The sequence below is a fragment of the Vulpes lagopus genome, chromosome 2, assembly GCF_018345385.1.
Source record: "Vulpes lagopus strain Blue_001 chromosome 2, ASM1834538v1, whole genome shotgun sequence".
Lineage (NCBI taxonomy): Eukaryota > Metazoa > Chordata > Mammalia > Carnivora > Canidae > Vulpes > Vulpes lagopus.
Genome location: NC_054825.1, coordinates 95,603,384 through 95,613,858, shown reverse-complemented (window position 1 = coordinate 95,613,858; position 10,475 = coordinate 95,603,384). Strand labels below are relative to the sequence as shown.

Sequence of the window (10,475 nt, the reverse complement as noted above, 5' to 3'; positions counted from 1 at the left end):
CAATATTTCTGGCACAACTGAAAGGAGACAGAGTTATCAGATCAATGAATTTTTTTAAAAAAGAACTCTATAGTCCTAAATTTTAATCTACAATGTCAATATGAATTCATAATGTATTTTATCTTAAAAGAAAGGCAAAAAACCCCACAAAAGGACAAAAACATTTCTTAGCTCTCCAAAATGTTTTTTAAAATGTTTTTTTTTTTTAAATTGACTCTATAGTAATGAGATCTTAGCACCCAAACTCTGTTTCTCTAATACTGTTTCTCACTAAAAGGAACTATGATTCTTCAAAGAAATATCTGGAAAACAACAACAAAATAAAAACAAAAGGCAACAACAACAAGAAAGCCTGATTCCAGATTTAGGAAAGGAAATGATCCAGATTATCTGGAGAGTTTTTTCATACCAGAAGGGCAAAGTATCTGCCAAAGACTGCTAGACATGCCAAAGGACACAGGAACCAAGTGAAATAAGCTCCCATCAGACAAAGATGGAATAATTTGAGCATTATCAATCATGATCATAAGTGTAATGAATTGAAACTGATCAAATATGTTTAAATTCATAAGTTCCTATGATATTTTAGTAAACCCCTAATTGGTAGCTTTTAGAGGATGTTAGAGAACCACTTCATTATTTTAAAAACTAGTACATACAGGGGATGAATTTAGCACTTTTCCTATAGGATCTGTACCTCAAGAAACAAAATAACTGATAGGGAGAAGTTTCTTCGTAGAGCATCCCAGCTTGGAAAATTTAGAATATCATTAATGTAACTACTAATAAAGTAATGTATTTACCAGTGAATCTCAAAGGTTCCCTGAAACTCCTTCAGGGGCACCAAAATTAAATATTATTTTCATGGCAATATGAAGACTATTAGCCTTTTTCACTGTCTTAATATCTATATTGATGGTATCAAAAGTGACAGTGAGCAAAACTATTGATACCTCAGCACCCACCTATCATAGCGGTGGCACCAACTCTACTACTTTTTTTTTTTTTCTTAATTAAACGTATTTATTCACAGCATGCTTGATTCTGTGACAAGCAGGCCTGTGCCCTGCTCATTCTGGCTTAAAAGGGCAGTGTGTTCTGTGGACAGGTGCCTGAAGCTCTACCTCTTAAACTCCACCTGTGTGTACACCTTGGTGATGTCATGGTACCTGCCCTCAGGGGGCTGGTAGCTGGAGATTGGTGGTGTGTAATCTGGCCCTTCTGTTTCAAAGGGGAACAAGTTGGGGTCCCGCTTGGTAGCCTCCTAATGTAGCTCTGGGGATATGAGTTTCAGCTCCTGCAGAGCTTCCTGCTGGGACTCAAGCATAGATGTGATGGCATCCTTCTCCTTTGCGTGCTCTTGATGCTTGTACAGGGACGACTTCTTGAGAAGCAGAGCTCTCCGCTCACTCTCCTCAAAGGGAAGCTCCACATTAGACCGCTGTCTTGTTTTATCCAAGAGCTTCACAGGTGTAATAAAAGCAGCCCTCTGGCGGCTGCTTCATTGCATTCTCTACTACCACACACTGCAAGAAAAAAAAAATAAGCCATTTTCATCTAAGAATTTCTTAATGAAGCAGTAAAAATTATTAATTGTATTAAATCTTGACCTCAAGGTACTTAAAAAATTATTCCATGTAATAAAATGAGAAACACTCATTAAGCACTTAGGCTCAATATTATCTCTGATGGTCATCTCCTTGAAAACCACTTGTGTGATTGTTTGAGTTACCAGCTGAACTAGCCACTTTCTTCATGGAACACAATTTTCACTTTAAGGAATGACAAGTGGTTGTCGAAACAATGACTCTGTTGTCTGTGGTAAGATTCAAGTTTTCCAATAAAAATTTAAATTTGGGAAACTTGAATTTGCCACCATAAGTTTGCCTGCTTCCCACTACTTACAGGCTTTTAAAAAATAACATTAATGGTTATTAATGAATTTTTTTGATATTTAACAATGAAATATGTCCACATTTGGAAGATCTACATATATCAGTGACTCAGTATTTTTCAAATATGTCACAATCACGCATGGTAAGAGATCTATGCAAAGAACAAGATAAACCAATGGATTTTAATATAACAGAATATAAAAAGCTCATTAAATGGTTTCAGATTTCACATTGTAACTAACCTTTAGAAAACAGCCATTTGTCAAGTTTTTGTATAGTATCCAAGAATATCTACAATTATCTGAAAGGTATATTAAAATAATCCTTTGACTTCCAACAACACATCTTTGTGAATGTTAGATTTTTTTTTAATGTACTTCAACTAAAGCAACATATTGCAACAGATTGAATACAGAAGCAGATAGAAAACTCTTGTCATCTATTTTATTAAACTTAGACATTAAAGAGATTTGTAAAAATGAAAAACAATGTTTCCTTTCTTATGAGCTTTTTATTTTGGAAAATATAACTATGTCTCATGAAATTATGTTACTTGTGCTAACAGGTAAGAACTTATTGTTAGTTTAAGTAAATATTTTAAAGTTTTCTTAACTTTAATTTCTAACGTGAAATATCAGTAGATAAAATCTACATAAACAGATGCTCTGTAATGTCAGAGGCTGACAACATCACTAAAAAGGTGACACTCAGATATTACTATTACTTCCTACTGGACGTAGACACTATCTGTGAAGTACTCTTGCCAAAAGTAATATGGAGCCTGATACTGATCAGAGCTTTACATCTAGTGATTATTAAGAAATGCAACAGATGAAAATGTGATAAATGCAATCAGCAAAATTCAACTGAGGGAGACTCTGCAGACAAAACTCACCAGTTTCCTTGAATAAAAACATTGGGGGTAGGTTTGGGGTGGGGAGAGGAATTGAGAGAGAGAAAGAGAAGACTTTGACAAGAGAAATAAGAAGTAGATCAACCAATTTTAAAATATGGACTTCTTTTCTGGAACCTGATTCAGGCAAGCACGGTTAAATACTGTTACATGAAAATGAGAAAAATGTGAACACTGACTAAATTGATATTAAGAAATTACTGATAATTTTTAGATATAATATTCATACTGTAGTTATATGTGTTTTCCTTTTTTTAAGTGTAGACATTCTATAGATATGAAAATTTTAGAAATGAAATGATATTAAGCCTGGGATTTGCTTCAAAATAATCTGGAGAGGTAGGAGATGATAATATATGAAACAAGACTAGCCATGGGTTCATTGTTGATGCTGGGTGATAGTAAATTTGGCTCATTATATTCTTTACTATGTTACATTTATTTAAATGTCCATAATAACAAACAAATACACAGTCTATATCAACTCCACATTCTTCCTGTAGGGTGACCTACAACCTGCAGACAGACACAAGATGGCCTATTGTAATTAAAACACAACACTTATATTCCTCAGAGGGTGAGATTGATGGTCACAGAGATCAGAGATCAGAAATACTATGTCAAGGTCAGATTTGCAGAGGGCCAGAACCATAATTGCTGAAAGGAGCTCTATATACAGTTCATGTTCTGTGTACAAGTAGAGCAGAACTAGAACTTAAAAATTAGAAAGATATTTTATGACATTATTTTATTTGTCATTTAATCTTTCTTAAGTGCTCTCATGTATCAAGCATCATTCTAAGCTTGGAGAAATAGCTGTGCCCAAGAGATACAGAGTTTCCATCCTCATGAAGCTTAAATCAGTAGCTCTGTATTTCATTTTTTTTTATTTATTTATGATAGTCACAGAGAGAAAGAGAGAGAGGCAGAGACATAGGCAGAGGGAGAAGCAGGCTCCATGCACCAGGAGCCCGATGTGGGATTCGATCCCGGATCTCCAGGATCGCGCCCTGGGCCAAAGGCAGGCGCCACACCGCTGCGCCACCCAGGGATCCCAGTAGCTCTGTATTTCAGATGAAGGTAAATAATATGAAGAAAAATATAGGAAAGAAGAAAAAATATCCTGAAATACTTGGAGGACAGAGTGTTCAGGGTTAAGGGCACCACAAATGCAAAGGTACTGAGGCAGCTCCAAGCATACTGCATTTGGGGAAGCAAGAAGGTGTGTGTACCAGAGCAAGGTCAAAGTGTGGGAGAGTGGTGGCCATTGAGTAGGGAGAGAGATAGGACCAAGTCACCAAAAGGATGTTGGAGCTTTCTTCAAACGTGGTAGAGAGCAACTGGAGGGTTCTGAGGGGAACTTGAGCTGATTAGTAATTTAACAGGACTCCTCTGACTGCTCCATGGAGTAGAGACCCCAGGGACCAAGATCAGAGGAAGTGAGGCCACCCAGGAAGCTTCTTCGGGGGTCCTAGACCACTATTGTGGTACACATGGTGCAAAGTGTTCAGACTCTGTGATGTACTAGTGGTACTTGGTGGTTGTGGACTGTGAAAAAGAGGAACCAAGGTGGACTCCTACATTTTTGGCATGAGCAACGAAGAGAATGAGTTGCCACATTCTGAAATGAAGAAGATGGAGAGCAGTGCATTGGGAGTGGGGGTGGAGAGAAAGTAGGACTCTTCATCTGGACACTTGGAGTTTCAGATGCCTGATGCATGTCAGCGGAGTTGTCAAGGGGCTGGGGGGGGGGGGTGGGGGTTGTAGCTAGGGCACAACAGTGGGAAAGAAATGCAAAGGGGCCATTTCAGCATGTAGTTGATATTTAAAGTCCTCAAAAGAAGTAAGATTGGATTAAGGAGAGCCAAGGATCAAAATGCAGGGCATCCCAACATGGAGAATCAAAAGGACTCTAAGAAGCCACAGCAGGGAAGCAGAAGGAGAAGCCAGTGAGGTGGGGATCTAGGAGCTGTGAGTAAAGCCGTTGCAAGAAGGGAATAAGCGATCCACTGTCGCTGAGGGATCCAGAGACGTGGGAACCAACACTAACCTCAGATCTGGAGGCCAGTTTCTGGCCTTGTTGGGAACAGTCTTGACCAGAATGGGCTCTGTAAAGACCGAGGAAAAAAAGCAGAGGTGGCCATAGAAACAAGCACTTCAGAGGGGTGAGTGTAAGGGATCTGATAAATGGGGCAAGGACCACAGAAGGATACCTACTAAAGGAAGTCTTATTTAGTGACAGGAGAAATTGCTAGATGCAGGGCTGTGGAGAAAGTGATCTAGCAAGAGGGGAAGCAGGTGGTGCAAGAACAGAGCCCTTGGGTGGCTGGGAGAGGAAGGAGTCCAGGGCTTGGAGGGTCCAGCCTTGGGCAGGAGCCCAGCTGGTTCCCCTGCTTTGTGACAGGTCCAAAAGCAGCGTCTGTGGGGACAGACACAGGGAGGTGAGGGTGTTTGGTGATGAGAGGATGTGAGAGTTCTATTCTGACTCTGACCAAAGGCAAGGTCATCTGATGAGAAAGGGGAGGAAGGCAGGGGAAGTGAGAAATGGTGTAGACTCAGTCATGCTAGAGTGTGGGAGCATGAACTGACTGGAGAAATGTGGCAGGCATCCAGGCGATCTTGGGGCGATGTTTGAGGCTGACGGTCACAAATGTAATGAGACCAGTAAACAGGATTGTGTATTCTCCTTCAGCGGCGTCGAGATGCTCAGGTGCAGGTGCAGAGCTCGAGGAGGGTATGCTTTGACCAGACCTTGGCATAGAGAAAAATACAGAGTAAAGTGGGATGGGATTTACATGTAAGAAATGAGAAACTGGAACAATCAAACTTAACAATTTGACAGTCGTTCTGTTATCTGGTATAAAGCAAAGAAAGAATTGATCTAGCTAATCAAAGGATCTGACTAATAAAAAAAACTTTGTAATATAGGATTATACATTTTTAATGGATTAGTATGAATAAAATACCTGCTGCAATCATACTGGCAACCTTCTTGATTCAGAAGGCAATGTGGTAACTTGGGGTTATAAATATGAGCATCAATTACTGTATTAATAAAAGAAGTATTAGTCTTGTTTTTAGATAAGGGAAAGATGATTATACTTGATAGGATTCCAGATAACCCAACTTACATTCTAATTGAAATTCCTTAATATAACCTACCACCCTAAAAATGCCGCAGGAAAGGAAATCACAGGACTCAAAAATCTTTTTCCAGGGCCTGAGATTAGTGGTGGAGAGGATAAAGACGATTTACAAGTCACTGTGAACACAGAGAGACATAAATTTCAGGCACAAAGGAAATAAAAGAAATGAGCACCAAAGCTATATGAAAGGAAGAGTTTCTTCTTTAAATTTTATTGCATTAATTTAATTCTATACCTAGAAATAGTGAAAATGACTTAAGGCAATTTTTTTCTTTCCAGAAAATTCTGATAGATTATGCTTTGATAGGTAGAAGGGGAATAACTTATAAAAAAAAAATACCATGAAAGATTTATAAAATAGAAAAGCTATAACATAGACTTTTTCCAAAGACACTGAAATTTAGGATCTTTGGAAAAACTATGTTCTCCAACAAGTTCTATGAGATTAATGGAGAAAGTGTTTAAATTCTTTTTGACAAAAATCTTAGCGTGTCCATTAAAAAATGGAAAGTCTCTGAGAAGACAACTAGATGATAAATAAGAATACAACAATAAATTATGTTACCTTGCAGGAATTGATGTCTCTATATCTTCTAGTTCCTGTGGAATTTCAGGCAAGAGCAGATTTCTCTGAAGCAAGTGGTGTCGACGTCAGCCTGTGCTAGAAACACAGCACTCTGCCTTTCTTTAAAACACACAGAAAAAAAAAAAAAACAACAACAACTTTTTTCCCCCATACTTTCAAAGGAACTCTTATGTGCTATTATAAGACAAGGAATTAGTGAATGGCTTTATTAAAAAAACTACAGAGTAATCTATAAGCCACACAAAGTACAGAGTAATCTATAAGCCAAATATTTTAACATGACGTCCTTTAGTAAAATTCTATTTTCCCTGTAATAATATTGCATTCCAAATTCCCCTTTTATATAGATATCTCAAATGTACAATAGTTAAGACAAAAGGAAGTTCAAAGTAGTCTGTAGATAAGTAGGAAAAAATGTCATGTTTCTTAATATTAGTAAAAATTAATTAGCTTGATCAAAGATACCAGTGAAATACGAATTTGCAGCCCCTGCTTGGTCTCACTTTGAGCCTACTGCCCTGCCGTACAGGACACTGGTCCCTCCTCTCCTCCATACCTCCTGTGGCTTTGGAACACTGCATTGATTCCCTTCCCACTGGTAATGCTGCCTCACTGAGCCTCTCCTCTGGCCCATTTGGCAGACATCATTCTTCCCTGATGCTAAATAGACCTGTGTCCCATCGCCCAGTCCATAGACGTCTATCCCACACAATTCCCTGACCCTCAACTCCATCTCCGAACGATCTCTTTTGCTCCAAATCCAAAGCTCTAGGGATCCCTGGGTGGTGCAGCAGTTTGGTGCCTGCCTTTGGCCCAGGGCGTGATCCTGGAGACCCGGGATCGAGTCCCACGTCGGGCTCCCGGTGCATGGAGCCTGCTTCTCCCTCTGCCTGTGTCTCTGCCTCTCTCTCTTTCTGTGTGTGACTATCGTAGATTAAAATAAATAAAGATTTAAAAAAATAAATAAATAAATCCAAAGTTCTAGATTCCTCTGAAGGACAAGTGCTCATAATGGCTCAGTACCAATTAAATTGATCTTTCATTCCATCTGCTACAAATAGAATCATCTTTCTTTGCAAATTTGTTCTTTGTCCTCTGTTCCTGTTTTTTGTTTGTTTGTTTGTTTGCTTTTAAAGATTTTATTTATTTATTCAGGAGACACACACTGAAAGAGGCAGAGGGAGAAGCAGGCTCTCAGAGGGGAGGCCAACACGGAACTCAATCCCAGGACCCAGGATCACACCCTGAGCCAAAGGCAGATGCTTAACCGACTGAGCCACCTAGGTGTCCCCTCTGTTCTCTGTTTCTTTGAGTCAACAGCCTTGTACTAAGTGCCCCTAGGCCAGGTGTGGTGAAAAGTCCTCTGGACATAAAAGATACTACCCTGGAGGCCATGCTGCACCAAGGTAAACGCTGATGTTAACATGATGAGTAAGTGCTGGGCTGATGATGAGAATGAAGAGCTGCAGTGCCTAGCCAGTTCGCAGCTGGGCAGCTGGACCGCGGTCATAGGTGATGATGAACTACCTGATTTGTGATTTTAGGCTGGATACATAGACAATGAAGTGAAGAATCAGCTGGAAAATGACAAGTATTAGCTCACCAAGTAAATAAAATGTCAAGTATGACACCTATACTATATATTGCTCTTCCTCGGTATGTATAAAAGCCTTCACACCTTGCTGGGGGACAGGGCACGGATTGATTCAAACATTCAGCAATTCTACTCGAATGTTCGTATCCCCAAAAAACTCTCACAATGGTCTTTAAGTATGTTCATTACAATGTTATTTGTGATGGGAGCAATCTGTTATTCATACGGAGTGGGGGAAAGGTTAAAAACATGGTTAGGTGCTTGGCATATAATGGAAACACAAAATATGGAAGTAGAGATGCCACCCTCCCTTTCAGAATGGAAGGCACTCTTGAGAAGTGGGGGCAGGAAGAGGCATCTCTAACAGGGTCTTAGGACTGAAACAGTGGGGAGAGGAAGCCTGCTATGCTTCCAATTTACCTCTGATTTGAACAGGATTTGTTCAGAGGCTAGGTAGTGATAAGTCTGAGGCCCAAAGATCTTTAGATCTGAAGTTAGGAATTGACTTGAGAAGGTCGAAATATTTCTTCCCATTAACCACTAAATCTTGTCATTGCAGACTCAGCTCTCTGGGAAGGCCTTGCCCATAACCCCATCCTCCCCACAGGGTTTTATTATGTATCCCTGATCAGAGCATTTATCACCCACCCAGGACTGGAATTTCTGGGCAAGTGGTATATACAACAGTTACGCCTCTGAGCTTTTGGTTACACTGCCTGGTTTCATGTCCGGATCCTGAATCTCTATGGTTACACGGCCTCGAGTAAGTTACTGAACCTCTTGACACTATGGGATTTCCTTTTTAAAATGAGATAACACTTGTAGTACCTATTTCATCGGGCTGCTACAGAATTAAATTAGATAAATCAGATAAACTGCTTATCTAGCACTAGCATTTGGCACCTAGTAAGAGTTCCATAAATGTTGGTGAATATTATTTTATATATATCTTTGCATACATAGCGCAAAGCCAAGGTCACCTAACATCTGTTGATGAAGTTTAAACTTATGTGGTATTACCCCAATGGTATATAGAATTTATGTTTCTTTTTCTCACAATATTGTTTAGGTAATGGAGGCCTTAAGAATAAGTTAAACATCGGGCCACATGCCTTCTCCCAAAAACCCCTGCTTCACTGTTTTGTACCATGTAATTTCAACATCCTGTCCTGGAATAATATTCCCTTTTCTAGACATTTTTGCAATGGGCATAACTTTATTATTTTATGAGTAACTACCACAAATTTACTTATAATGTCACAGTAACCACTAGTTTTCAACAAATAGTGGTATGCCCAATAGTGAACATGGATGACCAGGGCAGGAATTAACAAACCTTTTCTATAAAGGGCCAATAGTAAATGTTTTAGGTTTTGTTTTCTACCTAAATATCCAAAAGACTCTGGTCGATGATTCCACAGAGCCCGTAATTTCGCCCTTTAAAAAACACCTGCCAGTCTGCATACATTTATACTGTGTACTTTAAACAGATGTCTGATATATGGGAAGGGGCAATATGTCACAGTTCCATGACCATATCCAACAAGCCACAGGGGGGTGATTTACTGGGAACCACCTTGAGAAATAGGATACTTGCGCATTTGATGTTTCTCTTTGCAAAACCCAAGGCCATGCCTACTTTGACCTTAGGCTAGAGCTAACTTCATTCATTTCACAGTTGAACTACATGGCTTGATATTCACTAAATAGAATACAGCACAGTAGATATGACCAGGGATGGAAAGGTAACAGGCAAGATGTAACAGAGAATTATTTTTCCTATTTGTCCCTGGGTGGTGGCACTCTTGAGTTATGAAACTTGAGGTCTACGAGGAAGGAATTTGCAAAGGAGAGAGTTAACAGCAATAAACAGAGCCCACTCTATCAGTCCTTAGGGGCATTGTCACCAAGCCTCTTTGAAATCCTTGAAACATGAAAGTGTGTAGTTTTCCCTTAAATCTGACAAGTTCTTTATGCACTTGAAAGATGAAAGTGATGAGAGAACGTGGACATCCGAATATACTGTGTATTCATTGGGGCACTGTGTAGATTCTGGTGGGTCCTCTGCTGATCTGATCAGGTTCCATTAGAGGCACTGAAAGGGAAAGGAAGTTGGAATCCTGGTGGTTTCTTGACAGCAAAATGAAAATAGATGTGGCAAAATGAATGCTTTTTTAACAAAGAAACATAAATTTGCAAACTTTCAAAACTATAGTAGGTTCAGATCTGCCATGATTATAAAAATAGGAAAATAGGATAAAAGCATCACCAGAGACCATAAGCAAAATTGAATAGAAATGTTAGCCTGGATGTGCCTGGATGGCTCAGTCCATTAAGCAGC

General features: G+C 39.4%; 1 pseudogene; it reads right to left on the bottom strand.

Annotated features, from left to right (window-relative positions):
- Positions 1-833: 833 nt before the first annotated feature.
- Positions 834-9,767, bottom strand: LOC121477849 (annotated as a pseudogene).
- Positions 9,768-10,475: the final 708 nt, after the last annotated feature.